This window comes from Equus asinus, chromosome 11 (assembly GCF_041296235.1).
Source record: "Equus asinus isolate D_3611 breed Donkey chromosome 11, EquAss-T2T_v2, whole genome shotgun sequence".
Classification (NCBI taxonomy): Eukaryota; Metazoa; Chordata; class Mammalia; order Perissodactyla; family Equidae; genus Equus; species Equus asinus.
Window position 1 is genome coordinate 2,338,873 of NC_091800.1, and position 23,488 is coordinate 2,362,360.

Below are 23,488 nucleotides of genomic sequence, written 5' to 3' on the forward strand. Positions count from 1 at the left end.
AACACATTATAACCAAGATACTATCATTAGTGCATGCAATCTATATAAAAATTAATAATGAAATAGTTTATGTTCTTTTTTTCTTTTACTGGGATCTACAAATTCATTTATAGCACGGTCTCCATTTGTACGTTGAATTTTTTCACATATGCAGCTTCTACATTGAGATACTATAGTGGTCACTGTTGTAACACGAGATTCACATATCTAAGGAGCTCCCAACATATAAAAGTTTTCCACTGAATATTCATGTCAGATGAATGATGAAAAGTCCCTAGTGGGTCTAGTAAGAAAGGAATCACTGTGGCCTTACAAGGGAAGCACACATAGAATGGTGAGGGCAGATGGAGTGTGAGGTTTTCTGAGGAGGTAGTTGGAGGTGAGGTCACAGACACATAACGTAGATGACCTTTTCTCAATGGCTCATGGCTAAGGGGAAGGAGTAGAGACAGTGATTTCTCTGTGAAATATCAGGCAAGTTAAGAGACCTTGAACATATATGAAGGAAAAAGAAATGTGGGGAATATTTAAAACAAGCTTTGTGGAAAATCAAGGAGTAAATATGCCAACACATGAAAAGAAAGTAGAATTTCCAGGCATTAGGGATGCTTCTCAGTTGATGCAGCTGATTTTGGATTTACAATGGTACCAAAATAGCATGTTGCGTCATAAAATCCTAAGACCAGCAGCAGCTAAGGCATGGCAGATGATCATGATCTTCTGGGGTTTAAGTTTTACAAGGCAGATATGATGAGTGGTAAGAAATTTTGGATGATTCCAAGGGAATTATTGAGATCATAGGCTAAGAAATCCAGGAACGGTAGGAATAAGAGAAGAGAAATTAAGCTGAGGACATGGTGATGTGGCATCACTTCTGATCTTGAGGAACTAGTATCTATTGTACGAGTGTTTGAGCAAAAATTGGTCATCAAGAATTTGTGGTGGGTTAATATGTTTCTGAATTATTTATTTTTGAACACGATCCTTTGGGTTGATGGAAATGTCTGGGACAGGGGAGTGAGTCACTCAGAGTTGGGCAGATGATAATGTCACTAGTGATTCAAGCTCTAAAGCTCTAAATGAACACCAAATGGCCAATAGGAGACAATATTTGCAAAACATATCCCTAGCAAAGCACATATATTTATAATATATAAAGAGCTCTTACAACCCAATAGAAAGAAAACAAGTGGCACTTCCTTGCTTACCAGGAGACAGCAGATCAGGCATGTGATGAGCACCATGAGTCCCACCAAGCAGATGAGGATGATGGCCCAGAAGGGGAGGTCCGGGGAGACAAGTGCTGGGCTGAGCCACTCCTGTCATTCCCCCAGGGTTCCTGCTGTCCCCCCACTGTGCTCAACATGCTTTGACATGGGTTGGCCAGTTTTCATCATCACCTAAGATCCTGTGTGCATGGTTATCTTTGATGGGGCAGAGCATCGAGATATTCCCTCCCAACCCCAGACTGGGGCTTCCTTGAGGCTTACCAGAATTCTCAGTCAAGCCACCATTTCTGTTGGGAGAGCACACTGGAAGTGAATAAAGTGGAAAATACACGTATGTTTTACTTTTTTAAATAAAGCTTTTCAAACACACAGAAAAGTGGAACAATATTGGAAACATCCATTGCCTAGATTTAACAATGTAAACTTCAATTAAAACAATATTTAATCCAATGTGTAAATTATTCACACTTGCCACCCTTGCTTTCTCCCATATTTTCACTGAAATATTTTTTCTCCCCAAAGCCCTAGTACAAAATTGTTTATCTTAGGTGTAGGTCATTCTAGTTCTTCTAGGGGGGATGCTGCCACAGCATGGCTTGATGAGTGGTGTGTAGGTCTGTGCCCAGGATCTGAACCAGTGAACCCTGTGCTGCTATGCACAAACTTAATCACTCAGCCATGGGGATGGCCCCTCACTGAAATATTAAAGTTGAGTAGACATTCTGATGTTTCACCTCATTTCAGTTTGCATCTCTGAATAATTAGGACACTTTGCTACATAATCCAAGGCCTCTATCACACTACAATACTGTAACACATTAAATCAAATTTATACCTCTGGGCACAGGGGACTGAAATTGGGCCGGGCCATCTTATGATGGTGAGGGGAGCATGGGTCACCAGTTGGCAAGCCGATGCGATCTCTCTAAATTTGTAAATTCCCAAACAATTTCTTCTCTGCCTGGAAACACACTTATCCCACTCTCCTTTACCAAGTTGTTTTATATTCATATTCCAGGATTCAGCTACAATGGAATTTCCTTCAGGAAGCCTTTTCTGATTAACACTCCCAAATATGGACTGGTTTGCATCAAATAATTTATAATTTTTAATTGCCTGTTCTTGTTACTGCCAACTACACCATCAACTCCAAGGGGTAGGGACACAGAGCACTCACTGTGTACCAAGGGAGGGTTGTAGGTCCCCCTACTTGTGCAACCTCTCTCCAGGCAACTTCATAGAGATGTGTTGTCCAATATGGAACAGCAAGTGCCTTTTTAAATTAAAATTAATTTTAATGAAATAATATTAAAGATCTGGTACCTCAGTAACATTAAAAATCAGTAACCATAAAAACCAGTCACAATTCCATCCTTCAAGTATTCGATAGCCACATGTGTGTATGCACTGGATAGCTCAGACATAGAACATTTCCATCATTACAGGAAGTTCTAGTGCATCGTGCTGATCTAGAGCATGACTTGGCAAACTACAGCCTGTGGGTCAAGTCAGACCCATTCCTATTTTTATACAGCCTGTGGATCAGAAAACAGGCCCATCCCACCACACCTGCCAACGTGGGTTCACACACAGCTGGAGGTCCTCACTGACCATCCGGCCAAGCGATTTCAATGCAGAGATAATGAAGCAGGTGTCCAGAGAGGGGAGGTGACTGGCCTGAGATCACAGAGCTCTCTGGGAGAAGGCAAGTGCCTGCTATATCCCACTGGGAGTCCTTTTCTCTCCCTCAATGATGGGCAAAGCCTGGGGGACTATGCCACCTCCTGCCAGCCTGAGAAAGTTGAATTCTGTCCCATCCCCAGGCCTCCAGATTCCCAGGAAAGACCCCAGATGTGGAAATTGGAAACCCCACTCCACCCCATTGACCAGGGAGCTTCACCATCCACAGGGACACTGTTCTTGTCCAGGGCAAAGCTCTGCTGGGTACCATTCTGGGTCAGCTGCAGGAATTCCTCACAGATGACAACTCTATGTAGCCTCTGTGCCAATGGTGAGAAATTACACGGGAAGACCACCCTAGTGTGGTTACTGCAGGGGACAGACCTGGAAGGGCACAAGGGATGAACAAGGATGTCTGGAATTCTACCCTGGTTCTAGATGCCCTACTTCTGGAGCCTGTTCAAGAGAACTTTCAGCAAGAATGTAAACATTTGTTTCGGCACTATCCAATAAAGTCATTATTAGCCCCATGTGGTTTTTGAGGGCTTAAAATGTGGCTAAAAGGGGCCGGCTCCGTGGCCGAGTGGTTAAGTTCAGGCACTCCACCATGGCGGCCCAGGGTTCAGATCCTGGGCGTGGACATGGCACCTCTTGTCAGGCCACGTTGAGGTGGCATCCCATATCCCACAACTAGAAGGACCTGCAACTAAGACATACAACTGTGTACGGGGGTTGGTTTGGGGAGATAAAGCAGAAAAAAAAAAAGATTGGCAACAGTTGTTAGCCCAGGTGCCAATCTTTAGAAAAAAAAATGTGGCTAATGTGTGTGAATGAGGAGCTAAATTTCTCATGTCATTTAATTTATACATAAATAGCCACAGGGAGAACATTTCTGAAATTCTGGAGTAAGGACTTCTGAAAATCCATACAAACAATGAGAACACTGGTAAAAACAGTCAAAATAAATTTTTTCAGGAGTCCCATCCTGCTCTCACAATACCCTCAGCAACTTTGAAAACCACCAGTCTCAGAACCATGGCATCTGTGAAAACCAGGAGCCTAGCAGCCATAATGGCTTTGGAGTTCCCAAGAGACCCATCTCCATTGAATTGTCACCATCTGACCTTCCTGGTAGCTTCTTGAAAATGTCCCATTTGTCAGAGCTTGTCTTGATTTTACTCGGAGCTTACTCGGTGAGGAAAGTCTTTCCCTAGGGTACTTGCCAGAACAATCAACAGTAATTGTTTTACATTGCAGCTGCCTGGGTGAGCCATACCAGTTGAGGCAGTCGAGAGGTGAGTCAAAAACTGAAAATAAAATAAAAATTTGGAGAATGAGATGTCTTTGAGGGTTTTGAAAAGTTCCAATGTATTTGTGAGGATCTAGGAGGCCACAAGTGCGCAGGGCAGTGTGCATGCCCAGGAAAGACTTGAGAAGGGTCAGCCTCTCACCTCTAGCTGAAAGGTTGGTTTCATATCTGAAAAATGGATTAATGTAATTCACCATATTAATAGAATAAAGGAAAAATACCACCTGATCTTGATGCACATATACAAAAGAGAATTTCACAAAATACAACATCCTTTGTGATTAAAAAAAATCACCCAACACATTAGGAACAGATGGGAACTTTATCAATCTAATAAATACCATCCTTGGAAAACTCACAGCTAACATCACACTCGATGGTGAAAGTCTGAAAATTTTCCCCAAAGACCAGGGACAAGACAAGGATGTCTGCCCTCATCGCATATGTTTATCACATTGAACTAGAGGTTCTCATGAGGGTACTTAGGCAAGAAAAAGAAATAAAAGGCATCCAGGTGGAAAGGAAGATGTAAAACTACTTCCTTTTGCAGATGACTTGATATTGCTTATAGAAAACCCTAAGAAAGAAAAGCAAACACGCAGTATGTGAATCATATCTGAAATAACAGGAGAAACCCTCCCTGTGGAGATTTGAGGAGGGTGTCCCTCAACCAGAACCTGGGCTGACTTGTTAGAGAGGAAATAAAATAGAACAGGTATAAGTAATGATCACTGTCAATCCAAACTCAGCATAAACACTCACCACTGACAAAGAGGCTGTCCCTGACCAGGGAGTAGAGGCCCCTCTGGGTGACACGGTGCATGAGCTGGTTCAGGTCCCAGTATTGCTGCTCTCTGTCACATGGGATCTCTGTCACACTCTCTGCCATGAGCCACAGGGTCAGGGTGGTAGGTACAGACAGCATCCACACTGGTGGCTGCCCCATCTTTCTCAGGCCCAGGGAGAGACAGATGTGGTAACTCTAGAGAGACGTCCTGAATCCTCTGATAATGGGGGCCAGGAGGAGGGAGGAATAAATTGGCAGTCAGTGGGAAGACTGAAAATGGGGCAGTCACCGATAGTAGTCATGACTGGCAAATGCTCAGAAAAGGGTCTGACCTGAGGGAGATCAGTCTGCAACCCAAGTAGGCTGCTCTTCTTGAACAAGGATCCAAGCTGGGGAGGAAGGAGGAGGAGGACGAGCAGGAGGAACAGAGGGTGGGGAGCAGCTGGCTGGGACTCATTCCACCAGGAGCTGTTGGGACCAGTCTCTTCAGGTGCTACAGGACATTCTCTCTGGAGTTGAATGTGACTGAGACCTTGCTCATGTCTGTTGAATACTGGAGAGTGGAAATGGTGACGTTGAGTGTGAAGGTCTTCAGGTTGTGCCCCACGGCTGCAAGAAGAGAGGAGGAGAGATGGCCATCACCGAGAGCTGGTCGGCGACCAGGTCAGAGTCCTGCATTCATTATAATGTGATGACTTCTCTCCCAGTGGCACCACCACCCACTAATGTGGTCATCCAAGTTGAAAACAGCATGTCTGCTCTGCTCCTCCTCTCTCACCTCCCAGTAACACCAATTCCACTTGCAGAATGGTCCTCAATACAGTCCTTCTCTCCATCCATGTCCCAGCTCAGGTCTTATCTTTTCTCACCTGAACCAACACCCTAACATGCTTACTGAATGCCCTGTCTAAAGGGTGTTCTCTGCATTGAACATTAGAAAAATTTTTCTGAAATGAAAATCTCATTAGGAGCACTCCTGCTCTAGTACCACCCATGGCTCCCTAATGCCTTCAGTGTTAAGTTCAAGCTTCTTGACCTGGCACTCAAGGCTCTTCCAAATCTGGCTCCTGCTAACTCTTCAGCGTCATTGATCCATTCACTCTGAGTTAGGCTTTGTGCTTCAGGCAAACCAAATTCCTATCAATTCTCCCCACACACTATGGTGTTTGTGTCTACTGGGCCTTTGCTCGTGGAATTCCCTCTGCCAGGAACACACTCCATACCCTATTTTCCTAAATAGCTCCTACTCATTCTTAAAGAGCCTAATTGGGTAAACTTTCTCCAGAAAGCCCTTCCCCTCCAAATTATGCCAGATGCCTCACCTCAGAACATCCTACCTTATGTTATAATAGTCTGTTAATTTCACAGGTGAACTATAAATGAGAGTGAAGGAAGGAGTGATTGTGCGAGTAGGGGGATGGGCAAGCCTGTGAATGAGATGAACCCAAAAGAAGCAGTGTGGGTGAACAAGAGAGAGACTGAACAAAGAGGACAGGTAGATGGATGGACAGACAGAGGGAATACCTGGATAGACAGAGGAAGAGTGGGCAAATGGTGGGTCAAAGGGAAAGCAAGAAGAATAAAGACAGGGAGGAGAAGTTGGAGAGATGGGAGGAAAGAGGATGGAAGGACAGAAGGACCATCAAGTGAACATGCAGGATGGTTGGACAGATCAACATTTGGACAGATGGTTGGATGGATAGATGGAAGGAAGGAAAGAAGAAAAGTAGGAAGGAAGGAAGGAGTCTGAGAGGAGGGATAACTGGGAAGATAACATGCCCAAGTTCAGAGGGTGCTTTAAAGGTAGGTTAAGCCTGAGGATCCCTAACTCTCAGGCTTGCGTCCACCTGACCCAGTGCTACCTGTTATTACCTGTAGAGATAAGCATATGGGTGAAAAAGGAAACCTTGACCCCTACCGCACAACACATCAAAATCAATTCCTGGACACTTAGACCAAAATGTGACAGGTAGAATAATAAAGCTTCCAGAAGATAACATAAGAAAACATCTTCATGACCACAGGGCAGCAAAAACTTCTTAAAGAAGACACACATACACACAAAAACACTCTCCAAAACAGAAAAGAATGGTAAACTGGAATTCGTTAAAACTTAAAATTTCAGTTTGTCAAAAAACACATTACAAGGTTGTAATCTATCATAACATTAATAAAAAAAAAAAACACATTACAAGGGAAATGACAAGCCACAGGATAGGAAGAGATTGTTCCAATTCCAATATTCAACGAAGGCTTCATATTCAGGATATATGAAAGGTTCAGCATTACAATAAGAAAAAAGACAGACAGCCCAACTGGTTCAAAATAGGCAAAAGACTTGAACAGGCACTTCACAACACAGAGTGTCCCAATGGCTAAGGCAAAGGTGCTCAAAGCACAGCTCATCAGGGAAATGACAATTCAACCACACTGAGATCTTCTACACAACCAGCAACGGTTAAAAACAGTTTTTAAATGCTGAGCTGACGGCAGCAAGTGGAGGGAGGCTGCAGAGCAACTGGAAGGCTTTTATACATTGCTGGTAGGAGTATGAATTCATACAACCACTTTGGAAAACTCTTGGCGGGATCTATCTATTAGAGCTGGAGATACACATACAAGGTGACTAGCAATTCCGCTCTTAGATATACACTCAACTCAGATGCAAACATACCTGAACCTAGAGAAAGGAGCAAGAATGATTACAGCACTATTCTCCATCATTCCTCCAAAGTAGAAACTACTCAAATATCCATCTACAATAGACAGGATAAATTAATTCTGGTATCTAATTCATCGTGGTTTTAAAAACTGGCCACAAATTTTTGGACACAGCCCGTAAAGATGTGAGGTTTAAGTTCCTTCCTCTTGAATCCAGGCAGGCGTGTGTCTGTTTCAATCAATAGAATAGAGTGGAAATGATGTTATGGGACTTCTGAGGGTAAGCCACTCTCAGGAAGCTCACTCGGGGAACCCAGCCCACATGCTGGTGAGAGCAAAGGCCTCATGGAGATTCTCCTCATGGAGAATCTGCAGCCAGGGCATAGCCACCTTCACAGCAACCCCACGCTGGCGATCAGGTGATAGACTCATTCCCCAAACAGAAGAGGAACCATGCGCCCTGAAGAAAATAGACCACCAACACAAGCCCTGACACATGCCGTGTCCACTTTAAGCTTGGTGTCTCAAGACAAGGGCCCAGAACAAGGATGCAGGAGCTCATCTCCAATTCTTGTGATTTTATCCAAAACTAGAGAGACTGTGCTCACCAGGCATTTCCTAAACCTCCTCCCATCCTCAAAGGATTCTCTGCTTCTGGATACTGACATTAACTTTCTTCGGTCATTTACGATCACCAACCCCATGACAGCCTTTGGAGCAGCAATATCTGAACGCTGTCTAAACAGTGCATCGGGGACTCAAAAATTCACAGAAGCAGAGCAACTTTCAAGTAGAAATTTCCTTCTCTTTGCACTTACCCAGAATGTTTTTACTGCTTTTTCCCCCCTTATAACATCTTATATACTTTTCTTGTTTTTTCCTCTTCTTCTACATCAGGGGTTTTTAACCTGAGATCCAAGGAACCCCTAAGTTTGAAAGGCCTTCAGGAGACCCAGGAGCACTCTGAAAGTGAGTGCATTTTACCTGTGCTGAATGTGCTTTTTTTCTCAGTAGAGGGTCTCTAAAGTCTTAAAGACGTAAACGGATAATCAGAAAATTATCAAGAAAACTTCTATAGTGTCTCTCATGCTTCCCTTTGTGTTCCCCGCTAGTATCTATACACTTCCTTGCCACAGCAAACTGCTAACGAAGCATTACGATCTCCCCCCTTGTTTTCATTTCCAGACTTTCTCTTTTTACCCGCTTATAAAAAAGATGGAAGGTTTCCGCTTATGGAACTTCATTATACTGGAAGAGAGGAATAGCTTCTTGGCAATGCAATACGGGAGGGGAAAAAATCCACAAACACAAGGCTCAAATATCTTGCACTTGCTGATTCTCAGGAAAGGAACAAGCAGGATGCTTCACTCCTAAGCATTCCTTGCTGCATCCAAGAAAAATGATTTTCAAACAAACCTTCAACTATTTTCCAGATGATTTAGAAGACAACATAGATATCTTACAGCTTTTAACCCTCTACTATAAGCCATCTTAAGATGTCAAAACATCCAAGAAAAAGCCAGCCATTCTTCCATAAGTTCTCTGAAATAGATGATGATTATGGACATTTCCCTCTCTCTCTTTCCCCATAGTGTTTTCTATTCCTAGATATTTTTCCTCAACATGTTCTAAACCTAACAAACTACTATTAATTTATTAAAAGACAACTTAGATGCAGTCTTTGGTATGAGATATTTCCTCCTTACATGTTCTTTGGCACATGCACAATGTTTCATCATGGTCATGTGTGCCTTTTGTCAGGGACTCAGTCTAATTCACCTTTATATGTCTCAGTATCTATGCGTGCAGACTATGTGTAGGTCCTCAAAGTACACAGAATGAAGGGATAGTAAATTAATAAATGAAGTTTAAGTTAAAAAGATTTATTCCAATTTCACAGTCAAATATTAAAGCCAACTAATTCTTTTTATAAGATGTATTATTTGAATTGCCTGATATGGATCGATCTGAAAATAAAAGTGTTTCTCAAATTATGGGCTTGATCATAGTGAGAGGTGATCTAGAAGAAATTCACAGCACATTAAAAACTTCTGATAATTGCTCAGTAAAGAAGTTCATTTAACTTAATTTACTACTTTTATAAGCATTAACCTTCGGGATATCTGCTATATTTTAACTCATCCAGAAGACAAGTATTCCATAGAAACCATTAAACCATTTGGGGAAATCAGGGACCAGATAATAAATATTTTATTTCATTTGAGTTATAGAGATAGCATAATTAAAAATATGATCCTGAATATCATTGCATTCTCATATCCACACTTTTTTAACAATGGAAAATGCCAGCAAGCCAACCATGCAAAAAAATTATGAAACTAAAAATCAAAAACTGCAAAACCTCACAGCTAGTCCACACTTACAGAAAAACGGATAAAGCGATTTGAAATACTGCTTGTAATCCTTTACCTTTAAAATCATTAGTGGAGCAAAGGATCTTCTTTTTCATTCAAAGTTTTATCTTGATTCTAAGTTGTTAAGTTGGAATGGTCAACACACAAGGAGTAAAAGTAATCTTACTTTTGAATAGAATAAGAGTGATAATCATCTCATGATATTTGGGGAAAATTAAATGTCCTTGAAAATAGCAGTGGATTGAATTTAATATATTAAATAGAAAAGAAAAAGGACAAAGGAGGAATATATTGGTATGGCCAACAGCTACAGAGCAATTCCACTGAAATTCCCACTTCACTGGGAAGGAGTCAGAGGACTGCATCATGATATTTTAATTGGTCTTATTAATTCAAAATAGCAAAATGCAAAAATGAATTCTATTTGTGAGGATGCTGTGTAATGGAGCCAAGTTGGGAAATAAATGCATCACAAAATAGCATACAGAATGCAAAAAGGGGGTGCTCCAGCCTTGGCCGTCAGATTCTCCCACCTAGGCTTTCACATTGCTTCTGGGAGTGGACCTATGAGAGACTCTGTCGGCCTTCTGCTGCGAGCTATGGGCAAACTGCTGGCAAGGCACTGTCAGTGCTCCTTCTGAAAAGTCACCAATGACAGCCTTTTCCTAGTCTCGCCCGTGCTCATTATCCATGTCTCCAAAACTAAACCACTTAAAACAAATAAAATGTCCTCTCATGTTTAGACCCTTAGAAAGTACACACAAGCTATAGACTGCAAACCGTCCCCAGGGAAGACGTTTTGCTTGCCATATAGATTTTTCACCCGCAAAAGATGTAACAGCCAATTGGTGGCTCTGATTTCTGTGGAATTTGGAAACGTGTGTTGCACTGCTATCTCTTTAGACTGCAGCTCGTTGAAAAGAGCAGAGGCTCTAGTCAGGGCTTGTTCACACCTGAGGACTACCATTTACAAGCTGTGCAGTCCTGAGAACTATTAAATGTCTCTAAAATGCAGGTGCGTGCCTTGTTTGAAACATCAAGCTCATGACAGCTATCACACGTTACTCCCTTATCCATGTGAGTGTGTGTACAGCACATACAACGGAACTGAGACTCAGGAAGTGGTTTAAAAAAATGTTTCCATTCTCTTCCCCTTTAAAATCATTGTTAGCATGATATCTCTTGTTTTGAGCAAGTCGTTTGCTATCTGAACTTCATAAACCAACTAGTCTATATTATTTTGAATTATTATTCAATAATTATTGAATTATTTTGAAGATATTCCACAGAAAGTTAACCAAATGCGTGCACACACACACACGCATGCACGGGCACACACTCATACATACACATATTAACATATTGAAGCAGTGTTGGAAGTGGTTAGCAATGTGGACATTATGGGCAGAAAAAAAAGAGGCATGTTTTCTCACAGCCCCTTAGTCAGGGTCTGGAAACGTTCTGCTACCATTGCAATCACACTACCGACGAGTCAAGGAAAAGGATGAAGTTCAACCTAGAAAACCACTAACACAGATCACTGTGACCAGGAGGCAAGCACTCTCTAAAAACCTGACAAATTGAACCATTTAATTCAAATGAAAACAAAGTGAGATTGTTTAATAAGAACTTGGCTCACTCTATGTCAGATGCTTCTAGAAGAATAATTCACTGAATTTACTGAATCTAAAGATAAGAGTACATTTTCAGCCACTTTTCTTTGCCCTAAGTAAAGAGACCTGTATAGAATATGAAAATGAAAAGCCTTATTAAATTCACAATGGTGCTATGTCAGAGGTCCTACTTTGGGGAGAACATGGGAAATTTTCTTTTAGGAATATAACTTTAATGATCTTTCCTTCAGAAATATGACTAGTGAAGGCCACATTAATTTTGTGAATGTATATTTTCAGGGTATACATGTATTTAAACGTTAATGAACTTTTTCTACGCCATGCTTCAGTAAAACGATCGGTCTGTTAGTAATGATGTCTCAGAGTGAGTTTTGTCATAGAATGAGAACACAGAGACAAGGACAGATTCTTAATTCATTTTTATATTTCTTATTAAACATATGGCAATATTCCCAAGAAGCCCCATTTACTTACATATTACTTATAAACTATTTCAGAGTACAAAAGTAAAAGAAAGACAACAGCACAACTTTCTCATTTACTCCGATGAAATATCAAGCGTTTGTGGCATGGAAATATTGTCTCAGAGTTATAGAAAGTAACTAAAATTGTCTTCATTTCTAGACATAGATGCTTAACAGAAGGGGATCTTGTAAAGCTTTTATAAAACATAGTCTAAGCTTCCAATTGCTTTTATTGCTTATGCATGCAAAATGTTGGAAAGTTTAACTGTGAAGGAGGTAATTTTAAGCATATTATAAACACACACCTTATAACATGTAACTGCCACATCATTCTTTCAAAAGTGCTCATTAGGATCTGAATACCGTGAAGATTTGATGCCCATTGTCTTCAATCACGAACAGGCTATATTCTGAAAGTAGACATATTTCCAAATATGTCACCCACAAAATTATAACCTAATTAAATATACATTTTTTGCCTGAAATTCTTTTATTAATATTGAATAATTTTTGTAAATTGAAATATATTTGAATATTTTTGCAATCATAAATTCATAGTCCAGCAAGAAGTCCAAACACTTGTAATAATCTTTGATTCACCTCTTTCTCAAAAAATATCCCCCATATCCTGTTGTCTCTACCTTCAAAATACTTCTAAAATCTTCACTGCTACCATCCTGGCCCAAGCCACCATCATCTTTGGGCTGACTTATTACAATATTCCAACCTGTATTATTCAGGCTCAGTGTAACCACACACAGCCTTACAAATCTCAGTGATTTTCAGCAGCATTCATTCTCGCTTACACCCCGTGGGTTCTCAGGGATGCCTGCAGCTCCACGGGGGTCTGCTGAACTTTCTGGGCCTAGCTTGGCTTGTTGTGGTACAGCTGGGCATGGGCTTCATATTCTTTTACTCTAGTTTCAAGGAAGAAGGAACAGCTGCTGTCTGCGGCATGCTGATCTCAGGGAAGAGACAGTAGCCTGAGGACAGTGTACGGGGTGTCTGGACAAAATCTAACTATACACAAGTGCATTTAAAGCTTCTACTGAAATGTGGCAAAAGTCACACCTGCTCATGTTTCATGGACCAAAGCAGGCTTATCACCAAGCCCAGAGTCAAGGCAATGGGGAAGTATATATTTTACTTATAGGAAGAAATTATAAAATCACGTAGTGACCAAGTAAATGTGAACAAATAATATAATCTATCATTTCTCCAAAACAGTATCTCTGCATTAACCCTTGTTATCTTTGCGATACTAACGTCTCTAGGGGATAACTCAGCCCAGCCTCCCTTCTGGTTCCCAGGGGGCCTGGGACCCATCCACAGCTCACTCTGGCTCCTGTACTCCTGGAGTGGAAGCCACCAGACCTCATCCGTCCCATGGGAATCAAAAGATGAGTGAGAAGCAGTGTTCTGCCAGGCCCGCCACAATCACAGCCCCCATACTCTCCCTCCACCCTGTTCTGTAGAGACAGGAAGCCCTCCTTCTGGACCCAAACATCACCCACTTTTTTAGGTGGTCCTGTGGTCTGTCATCCTGGTCAGAAGATAGGAAGATGCCTGCAGATGTCAAAGAGGCTATGAGGACATCGCATGGGATGTATGGTGGATAGGACCTGTGGATGACGTCGAGTGTGACTGTCTGACTCTCAGACCAGAGTTGAGACTCAGGGATGCTGTCTGCTTCATTCACTGAGTTATGCTAAGTGACTCCAGAAGTCCTGTATGTTGTAGGTGTTTAATATACATGTTCGAATGAACGAACCCCAATCAGAACCATCCTAGATATCTGAGTGGCTCTGGGGCCCCTCTGCCGCCCCAGAGATCCCTAATTGGCTACACCAAGGACAAGGACCAGGACCAGCTGGATGGCATCTCAAACTGTTTGACAGGGTGCTCTCCAGGTGCTTTTCCAAACTCAGAAAGGCCACATCCCAGTAATGGGTGAGGCAGGCTACTTTTTATGAGGAAGTACCATGAACAACCACAGCACATCCCACAGCCCTTTCTGCAGAGCCAGACACCAGGTAAGCACCTGCTATGGCTGATCCTATGATTCCCTACAATAACATTATGGGTTCATCTTCTTACCACCCTACTTTTCAGAAGAGCAAAGTGAAGCTGAGAGAGGTACATTGACACTCCCCAGACACACAGCTAGTAGTTGGAGGCTCACCACTGCACTGTGGAGGGGGCATCACTCACCTATGGAACAGCTGGTCCAGGACCTGTTGGGTGGTGGTGAAGGCCAGATACACACGTGGGAAGGTGGTGATGTAGGAGATGTTTCTATCCAGGAAGGCTGGTACCAGAGACTCTGCCACCTTCTCCATTGTGCCTGCCTTGGGGGTCAGCATCATGCACGCCTCACCTTGGGACATGACTGACTCCTTTTCACATCAAGGGGACAAGGTGGGATATGGAGTCAGTGGCATCACCATGAGCCATGAGGAGGATTAGTGTCTGGAGCTCAGACTGGAAACTCCCACCACCCCAGGAACTTGGGCAAGAGGAGGGATATGAATGCCCACACAGATAAAGATTCTAGGCTTTAAAGGTATCATTTGATTTTGGAGTGAATGATATAACTTCAAGGCATTTTGTCAGCTGAGAAACAATGGCACCTCCCTGTATTAACAGCCTGTGTTAAGAGCATGATCCCAATGAGTCATCAACAAACTTCCCCACTGTAGATATTGGGAAACAGATGGTTAAGGATTTCAAGTGGCTGCTGAAGATCACACAGGTCAGAACTGAGAATAGCACGTAGCATTGGCTTCATGACATTCCCTCTCAATTACCTTGGCCTGTTCCTGACACAAAGGGGAAAGCTCTGGGAAAACCATATTCCTGGGAGGACCCCAGGGGAGTCGCCAGATTCCAGTCTGGGTTCTGGGTCCACCCCAGTCATCTTGGGGTCCTGAATGTGGAGACCCCTATGTGCCCACACTTACCCCACACCAGTGTTGCCTGTTTTTGGTCACCTGATGCACCTGCCCCTTGTCCGGAGAGATGGAATAGTTGAGCCCATCGACCAGCTCCTCCAGGACATCCTGGGTGGAGCTCTATAAAGACAGGGCTTCTCACTGAGCCAGAAGGCATCAGGAGCCTTCCACAGTGGAAGTGGCCCTATGTTATGGCAGACCTGGCAAACTAATAGAATCTATTAGGACACGCTTAAGATATTCCCTGTAGCATTGCTGAAATGGCAACAGAATTGAATCATGCCAAGGTCTAACAACAATTGAAAGGCTGAATGGTGGTGGCAATTGACTTCCTTTATGGGATATTATGAAGTCACATGAGGCCACAGCTCCTGACATGACAGGCCAGCAAAGATTTGATGTTTACTGTAAGATGACAAGTTGCAGAGAACTGTATAGAATCAATCCCGCCCCCACTCTGTGCATAAACCACCCTATCAAGTTCAATGGTTCGTAAGCCTGGGAGAAGGTCTTCAAAGAGAGTGGAGCTGACTGCTCCACAGGATACCTGGGGCGGGTCATCAGAACAGTCAAAACAGTAGCCAAAGGCTAACGTACTCATGGCCTCCTGAAAACGGAAAACAACGTTGAATATTTTCTCTATTATTCCAACAAATATGTGAAGAGTGTATTTATACCCTGCCACATAGTGGGTGGGTTACATGTGGAGGTCCAGATTCCTTTGGGAGCAGGCCTGTGGGACACTCATGTGGAAAAGCCTGGGAGGGCCCCAGGGGAGCCCCTAGATTTGACTCTGAGTTCTGGGCCCAACATGATCATCTCAGGTTCTTGGGTGTGGAGACCACTCTACACCCATTCTCACCTCAGACAATCACTGGATGAGGTTGGTGGCCTGGGGCACCTGCCACTTGTCCAGGGAGTTGGAGTAATTGAACCCATTGGCCAGCTTCTTGATGATCTCCTGAGTGGAGTTCTGCAAAGACAGAGCCCAGGAGCCAGGCCAGGAGGCATCAGGGACCTGCCTGGATATTGTCACTGTGGGACACTCCCATGAGAAATTCTGTTCCTCAATTCAGGCACAGAGGGGCATCTGCAAAGAACTCTAGTCAGGGAGGGAAGGAGATGAAACCTCTAGGACTCAGGCAACATGGGAGCAGAGGAGCTCACCTTCTCATGCTGCCAGCCGTGACCTGGGGTATGAACATGACAGGCCCACCAGGCTTCTGACACCTAACAACCTGCCCAAGAAGAGCATGCCCCTCATCCCCTGCCTTCTCCCCCAACACACACACATACACACGAAGGGAATTGGGTGTGGGCTGCTCAGGTAGGGTCACAGCTGTGGCCCACCCTGCCCTGGGCTGCCCCAGGCTGCCCTGTGTTACCTTTGGGTGCCTCCTGCCAAATGGCCAGTGGCATCAGGGATGAGGGCTGAGCCCACATCTACAGCAATAGAAAAACCTCTCACTCTGGGCTTTCTTCAGCCCAGAGCCTCTGAAAGTCTGGACACAACAGCAGAATACCTTGTTCTCTGGAATGTCTCTGGCCAAATGAGTTGGATAGGGGGCTCTGGGTACCTGGTGACCAGAGTTCTAAGTTCTGTTGGGGCCTATCACCAGGAAGTGACGTCAATTTTTGAAGATTCTGTTACCTGGTCCCCTTCCTTCAAACATGCTTACCCAAAGCCACCTCCTCCCCACCACAAGCTGTTACTGCTCACCCTCCTCCCCATGTCCTCTTCTTAAATACACAATGAGCCAGCACAGCCCTAGCCACAGCTCCCTGGAAATGGAACTAGGGTCCTAGCTTCGAGGAGACAGAGCTGAGTTCACACCTCCTTACCAGTTCTCTGTCCTGGAAAACTCATTGTGCCTCTCAGGGCCTCCCCAGTCTCCCAACCTGCACAATGGGGATCAGACTAGAATCTACTTCCTAGTCACCAGGTGTATGGGAGATAATATCTATAACACCTGTGGGCTGCTGTCATGTGTATCTAAGGCACAAACTTAGAGATGGGAGAATTATAAGAGGAGATAGGATGTAGCGTGGAACACCACTCAAAACAGGTCTGGGCTCCAGCAATGTGATATTGGAACAGCCACTTCTAACTTGGCCTCATTTGAGTGTCAGAACCATGAGGGGGTTAATGAACAAAATTCAGACACTGTCATCCTCTGGATTAAAACCTTTCAATTGTTTCCTGTTATATTTAGAGTGAGACCCAAGTGCCTCACCTCAGCCTATGAGGTGGGCAGCCTCCACAGTGGTACCCAGTGACCCCACCTATGGTATACACTTCCCTTCCACATCCCTGTGCAACCACTGAGTGGTTAGTGACTGGCTTCTGACCAGTAGAATACAGCCAATGGGATGGGATGCCAGGTCTAAGTTTTAAACACAGTCTCTCACTTCCTTCTTACTCCCTCTCTTGTGTTCCACCTCTCTCTCTCCCCCGTGTGTCTCTCTGTCTCTGTCTCTCACTGTAGTGTCCCTGAGCTGAGGAACCAAGCACAGACATTTTGTGCTGCCCTACATAGGGGCCCACACGGGAGAGAACCTCGGCAGTGGCCAGGCCAACAGATGGAAAGGAACTCGAGGTCTGAGCCCAGTCAGCATCCTGAATCCAGTGAGTGAACTTGGGAGCAAATCTACCAGTCAAGCCTCAGTTGAGGCCGCAGCCCCAGCCTTGAGACATCTTGAGCAGAAGAACCAAGCTAATCCATGCCTGGATTCCTCACCACAAAATTTACATTAAATATTTGTAATTTTAAGATACAAGATATTGGGGCAATGTTTTCAGAGAAAAAGGGGTAACTAACAGTCTACCAGGTCCCAAGATCTGGCCCTGCCCTCCTCCCTCTGCTCCTCTCTCCTCCCAGACTCTCTCTAGCTACCTTTCTAACCTCCTTCGGTCAAACTCACTTCTGCCTGTGAGTCTCTCCACCCATGGTCCCTCCTCCCTGACACACAGCTCTCAGACTCATGCAGGGCTGACTCCATCTTGTCATCCCGGTCCCAGCAAATGTCACCCAGTGAGGCCTTTCAGACCCTCCCACCCAGTGACTGCCGGGCCCTCCCTCACAATGCCCTGCTTTATTTGGGGTTAGCACTTACTCTTTCTTCCACATGTCTTCCTTCTGTGCTTTTGTCCTTCACTCCTCCAGACTGAAAGCTCCTGGAAGACAGAGACCACTTGGCCATTTTCAGCTCTGGACTTGGACCCTCCAAGGCACCTGGCACAGGGTGAGCTCTCAGAGCACAATCTCTGAATAAATAAATGGGGAGATCCTCGCACTCTTCTTCCTGCCTCTGACCAGCTCATTCTGTAGAGGTGATCACTAACCATAGGAGGTGCACGTTTGTTCTGAGGCAGGGGCATGGCCACAATGACCTCTGCATGACTTCCTGCTCCAGTTGCTCCAGCAAAGCTCAGTGGGCACCACTGAACCAGGATGCTGCCTGCCCCCTGGTGGCCAGCACCAGCACTGCAGTCCCAGGCAGGAACCTTGTCCTCAAGGCAGAAGGTCTCCGAAGCCCCAGGGGTAAAGGAGCAGGACCTGCAGGGTTTCAGGGCCATAGAAGAGACCTCAGAAGATACTCTTGCCCCCACCTTTGCCTCTGGGGTGTCTAGTTTGCTCAAAAGCCATCCTCAGCTTGTCATCAAACCTGAAGTGGGTTCACTCACCTGTCGCAAAGCAAGTCAATCTCTGACACTGGGTGTAGTAGAAGAAAGTAGGAATTACTTGTGAAATGCTGAGCAAGGAGAATGGGCAGCTAACACTGTAATCCCAAACTCCTCAAAAAGCTACAAGCAAGGGTTTTCATTTGGGGTTTTAGCTGGGGGAGGCGGGGCATGTGGCTAAAGCTTCATTGTGGCTTCCCCATGCTCCTGTGAGATGCTTGATCAGGCGGGGGCTGTCAGCAAGTTCCTCTCTTCTAAGTGGTCCTCCTGCTGTTCTGAAGGCAACTTCAGAAACCCTGGTAGTTTTGTTTCTCACATTAACTTTGTGGGTACAGGCATGGTTTCACCCTAATCCGGGGACATTTTAACCCCTTCATCCTCAGTTTCAACCTCAGCTGGGGCAATGACTCCCCCTACTTCCAGATGAGGACCCCGAGGAGCCGACTGTGAGTGGCCTTGTTCCTGGACCCCCGACTCTCAGCCCCTGGCTCTGCCTCCTTCTGCCCCACCCCAAGGCCTCATTCCCCAAGCTCCTCTCTGCCCTCAAGGGCCTTCATGGAGTGGAAAGCACCTACCCATGTCCTCGGAGCACAGTGGGTCATTGGTAGAGAACCAAGGTCTGCAGACTTTCCAAGCATGCAGAGCCCTTGGGGTCAGCCACTGCAAGCGTCCAATTTGTGGAGAAGGAAACTGAGGCCTTCTCTCCTGTAGTCCCTGTCTGTACTAAGGGATGGGGTGTGCTCAGCCCAGTTCCAGGAGCCCAGTGGGTGGACTGCAGGCCCCCAGGCCCTGTCCTCTGGAGGCTACTATGGAGATGGCCCTGCCCTATCAGGACTGAGAAATTGAGGGTCGACCTCATGCTATGGACCTCTGGACATCTTCCAGGAGAATGGATGCCCTTACTGCATTGCAGAGCTGTCTCCAGCCCCTTTCTCCTCTTTCCCTTGTCACTTACAGGGCATCTACTCTCCTTAACCACCCTCCTGTGGTCCCCAACTGTGACATCGGCCCTGTTTGTGCATTCCTGTGTGCTCGTGGGGATGCAGGAAGGAAAATGGCCCAGATTGGGAGGGTTCGGGCAGGGTTCGCCAGGGTCTTAAGGGCTCTCATTTCCAAAGTAAACATGATTGGAGGGGTTGGGCTGTGGCCTAGGAGGCTAGCGTTCTCACTTTTCTTCTTGACTCTGCTCACATACTATGCCCTGAGCCAGTCTCTGCCTCTTTCTGGGTCTCAGTTTCCAATTATACAAAGAGGGGTTGCATGCGGAACTTCATAAGCGCATGCACAGCAGGACATGTTGCTAGGCTCCATCACACTGTATGGATCGGGCAGGCTCCAGTGGGCACAGGTGCACAGGCCTCCTAACATGGGCAGATGTCCACAGCAGGAGCAGCCAGGTCTCCTGTTGAGGGCCCAGTGCTCCCATGCGGCCCCAGGACAGTGAGTGCACTGGAGCCCTGCCTTCCCTCTGGCATGTGTCAGATGCCATTTGGAGAACGTTCCAGGGAGAAGGCTGGGGCTGGGGCTTACCTTGGGCTTCTGTCTGAGAACAGGAGACCGGGCAGGTGTGGGTACGGCTGACCCAAAGGTGGCCCCAGACCAGACAGCTGGGAGAAGACCAATGTGGGCAGCATCCATCTGGGTTTGTGATGGAGAGCAGTAGAAAGAGCCTGAGGCCAAGGTCAGGGGACCCAGCATTCCTCCAGGCCTGCCTCTCACTCTGTGAACTTGGGCACACCAGCTCACCTCTCCATGCCTTTGTTTATCCTTCAGAAAATGAGGAAGTTGGACCAGATCAGTAGTTCTTAAACTGAGCAATGGGGGTTGTACACGGAGCCTCAGGAGCTTCCTGTAGGGCAAACGGGGGAGAGAAGGGGCCCCTGGGCCCCCCACTTCCCTTCAAGCCCACCAAACCTGCTCCACTCTGATCTGCTTTGTTTGCTGGCTGTCTGCATAAGACTGCAAGATAACCCTCTGCAGCTGACAGAGACACGGGGTGGGGCACCTGTCCTGCCTTCACCCCTGCCCCAAGGACTCACCAGGCACTCGTCACTAGCCGGGCCCTGCACTGGGCATCGGGGCCACAGAGGACAGACCGACAGGGCCCCTGTTCTCGTGGGCTGAGAGTCCAGCGGGGAGAGATCGACAATCTGTGAAGAAACAAATAAGATAAATACCAGTGGTACCAAGCGCAAGTCAGAGAATTCAAACAGGGCGGTGTGGGAAAAGTTAACAGATAGACAGGGAAGAGGTGATCTTTAAGCACAAATCCAAAATGGTCCTTAAGTGCATGAGGAACATAAAGGTGGTGTTCTGGCTGGGCACAGGGGTGAGGGAGAGTCATGTGCCGGAGGCGGGAGGGGTGGGCAGGTCCCGTCCTGGAGGGCTCTGAGGTCCTCTGAGGCCCTCCCCACCGTAAATCAGCAGTCACAGCCAACACCATACTCACCGAGATGGCTGTAGGGGTACATCTTCATCCCAACCTCGCAGTACTCCAGACCTGAGGAGCGTGCCCCACGAGTCAAACCAAAACCGCAAAGCCCCAGCCCCCACCACCCAGCCGTGAGGGTCCCTTCCCTCAGAGGGGCCAGCTCTCCGTAAATAATGGAGGATCTACACGCATGTCCGAGCTGTCGCCCGGGGCCACCAGAGCCACAGACTTCACCCCGGGAGGTGTGCTGAGTCGGCACAGGCTTTGGCCCACACGGGCCAGCTTCTGCTGCTCACTCACCCTCGCCGGCCACCTCAAGCAAGTCACTGTTCCCACTGCATCCGCAGAGATTACACCTCCCAGCAGAGCTCTGAGAAAAGGAAATGAAATCGGCCCACAGGAGGGCCACATAATGCTAACTGGTTTATGACGACTAGGTTTTAATAGTCTCGTAATCTTTAAGTTAAGTTTAGAGACATGAGCCAGCACTCCCACTTCTCTGCCCCGTGCATGCTGCTGGACAAGCAGTCGGAGCTCTGGAAACACTCGGCGAGTAAAAACGTGAGTTAGCAGTGATGCTGAGCTAGTGTGTGTGTGCACTGCTCTGAGGACACCTCAGGACTCCTGCAGCCCTCCACAGTCCTAGGAGCTAGGTACTCTCATCATCTCAGTTTTATAGCCGAGGAAATTGAGACAGAAAAAGAATAAGCTATTTCCCCTATCCCACAGCCACTAAGTCTTGCAAGGCCCTCCAGCCTGGTGTCTGGCTCTGCTCAGCTGCCACCTGGAAGGAGGAGTGGGAGCTCTGGCAAAGAGCACGTCCCACCCGCTTCCTCTGATGCTCTCAGGGAGGCTGCAGGTCCCAGGGGACCTTAGTGGGAGGTGTACTGGGTCTGGTCCAAGACAGCTGCAGAAGGTCAGGTTACAGCAGATGGGTCACATGCTCCAGCCTGGACAGGCCAAGGATCTGTCACATTCTCTGTCCAGCCTTTCCCCATCACTGCTGCAGCATGCCGCAGCCTGTGCTCTGGATGGCCCTGGCTCCTCTGCTAGCCGCCCTCGATGCAGGTGAGTCAGCAACAAGATCAGTGAAATAATGGCCGTGACTTCTGGGTGCGTGCTGTGTGCTGGGGCCTCTGGCCTCTACCTGCATTCTTTGTGAGACCTCTTGTCAACTCTGTGCATACATATGACTAACATTCTCTTTCCAGATGAGGACACTGGGGGCTCAGAGAGAGCTAATCACTTGGCCTAGCACATGCCATCAATAAGTGCCAGGTCCAGGTGTGAACTCAGCCTGCAGCCTTCATCTTGGCTGGGTTGGTGCCCTAAGGGAAGGGCCGGGGGTGGAGGGGGGTGGGGGGGCGCCCACCACTGGCCTCCCTTTTCTGGGTTCCCTAACCTGCACTCGTGTTCCTCTTGTCGGCAGGCCTCCACTCTCTCCCTGACCCGGGTGAGGCTGCCTCCTGCGCACAGACTCCCTCCTTTCCCGAGTCCTCAGAGTCACCCCTTCTCTGGTCCCGTCGTCCTTCCACCCTGCACCTTCTCTCAGGGCCTGAATCTCATGCAGCCCTGAGTGGCTCCTGTGCCCTAACGGGTGTTGGCTTTTCTCTGAGAACTGTCTGCCCTTTTGGGCCTCATGTGAAACTACTACTTGTAGTACATGTTATCAAATGAAAGTTTTCTATATATATATTTATATGTATGTATATAATCTTATATCTTTTATATATTTATTTAAAATATAAATCTTGTATATAACTTTATATTTTATGTATCACATATATAAAGATATAAATTTTTATGTATTTATTTATCTAATGTATAAATCATGAACATATGAAACCCTGTTCACGTACGGTCCACAATTCTCGGAGGTGGGTATTGTGTCCCGATAAGAAACAACAGGACTGAGGTGGAGAGAAGTTGCTAACTGGTAGTGGGCGGAGGAGCTGGGACCTAAACCAGATCTGTCCATCCCCAAAGCCTGTGGCTTCCCCACCAGCACCTGGATCCCCTTGGGCTCCCCCATAAGGATTTGCTGAGCAGTTTTGAGGGAAAGCCCTTCCTGGGGTCTTCAGGCCAACAGAGTTTTCTTAGAGGGCAGTGTGGTGACAGGAGCACAAGGGAGGGGGCCCCTGAACAGCAAGGTGGACACTGGCAGGAGCCCTGTGCACGCCCTGCCCCCCCGCCCCCGCCTCCACTCTGGCCCTTCCACCAGGGCCTCAGGGTGGCTCTGGCCAGTCATGCAACCTCTTTGAGTCCCAGCTTCTTCCCACGTAAAG

General features: G+C 46.3%; 1 long non-coding RNA gene across 1 annotated transcript; it reads right to left on the reverse strand.

Annotated features, from left to right (window-relative positions):
- Positions 1-4,986: 4,986 nt before the first annotated feature.
- On the reverse strand, positions 4,987-20,557 carry LOC139046554 (uncharacterized). The gene is made up of 3 exons (XR_011506692.1): positions 20,303-20,557; positions 18,205-18,265; positions 4,987-5,614 (listed from the first exon to the last, which is right to left on the reverse strand). It is a non-coding gene; the product is annotated as an uncharacterized lncRNA (long non-coding RNA).
- Positions 20,558-23,488: the final 2,931 nt, after the last annotated feature.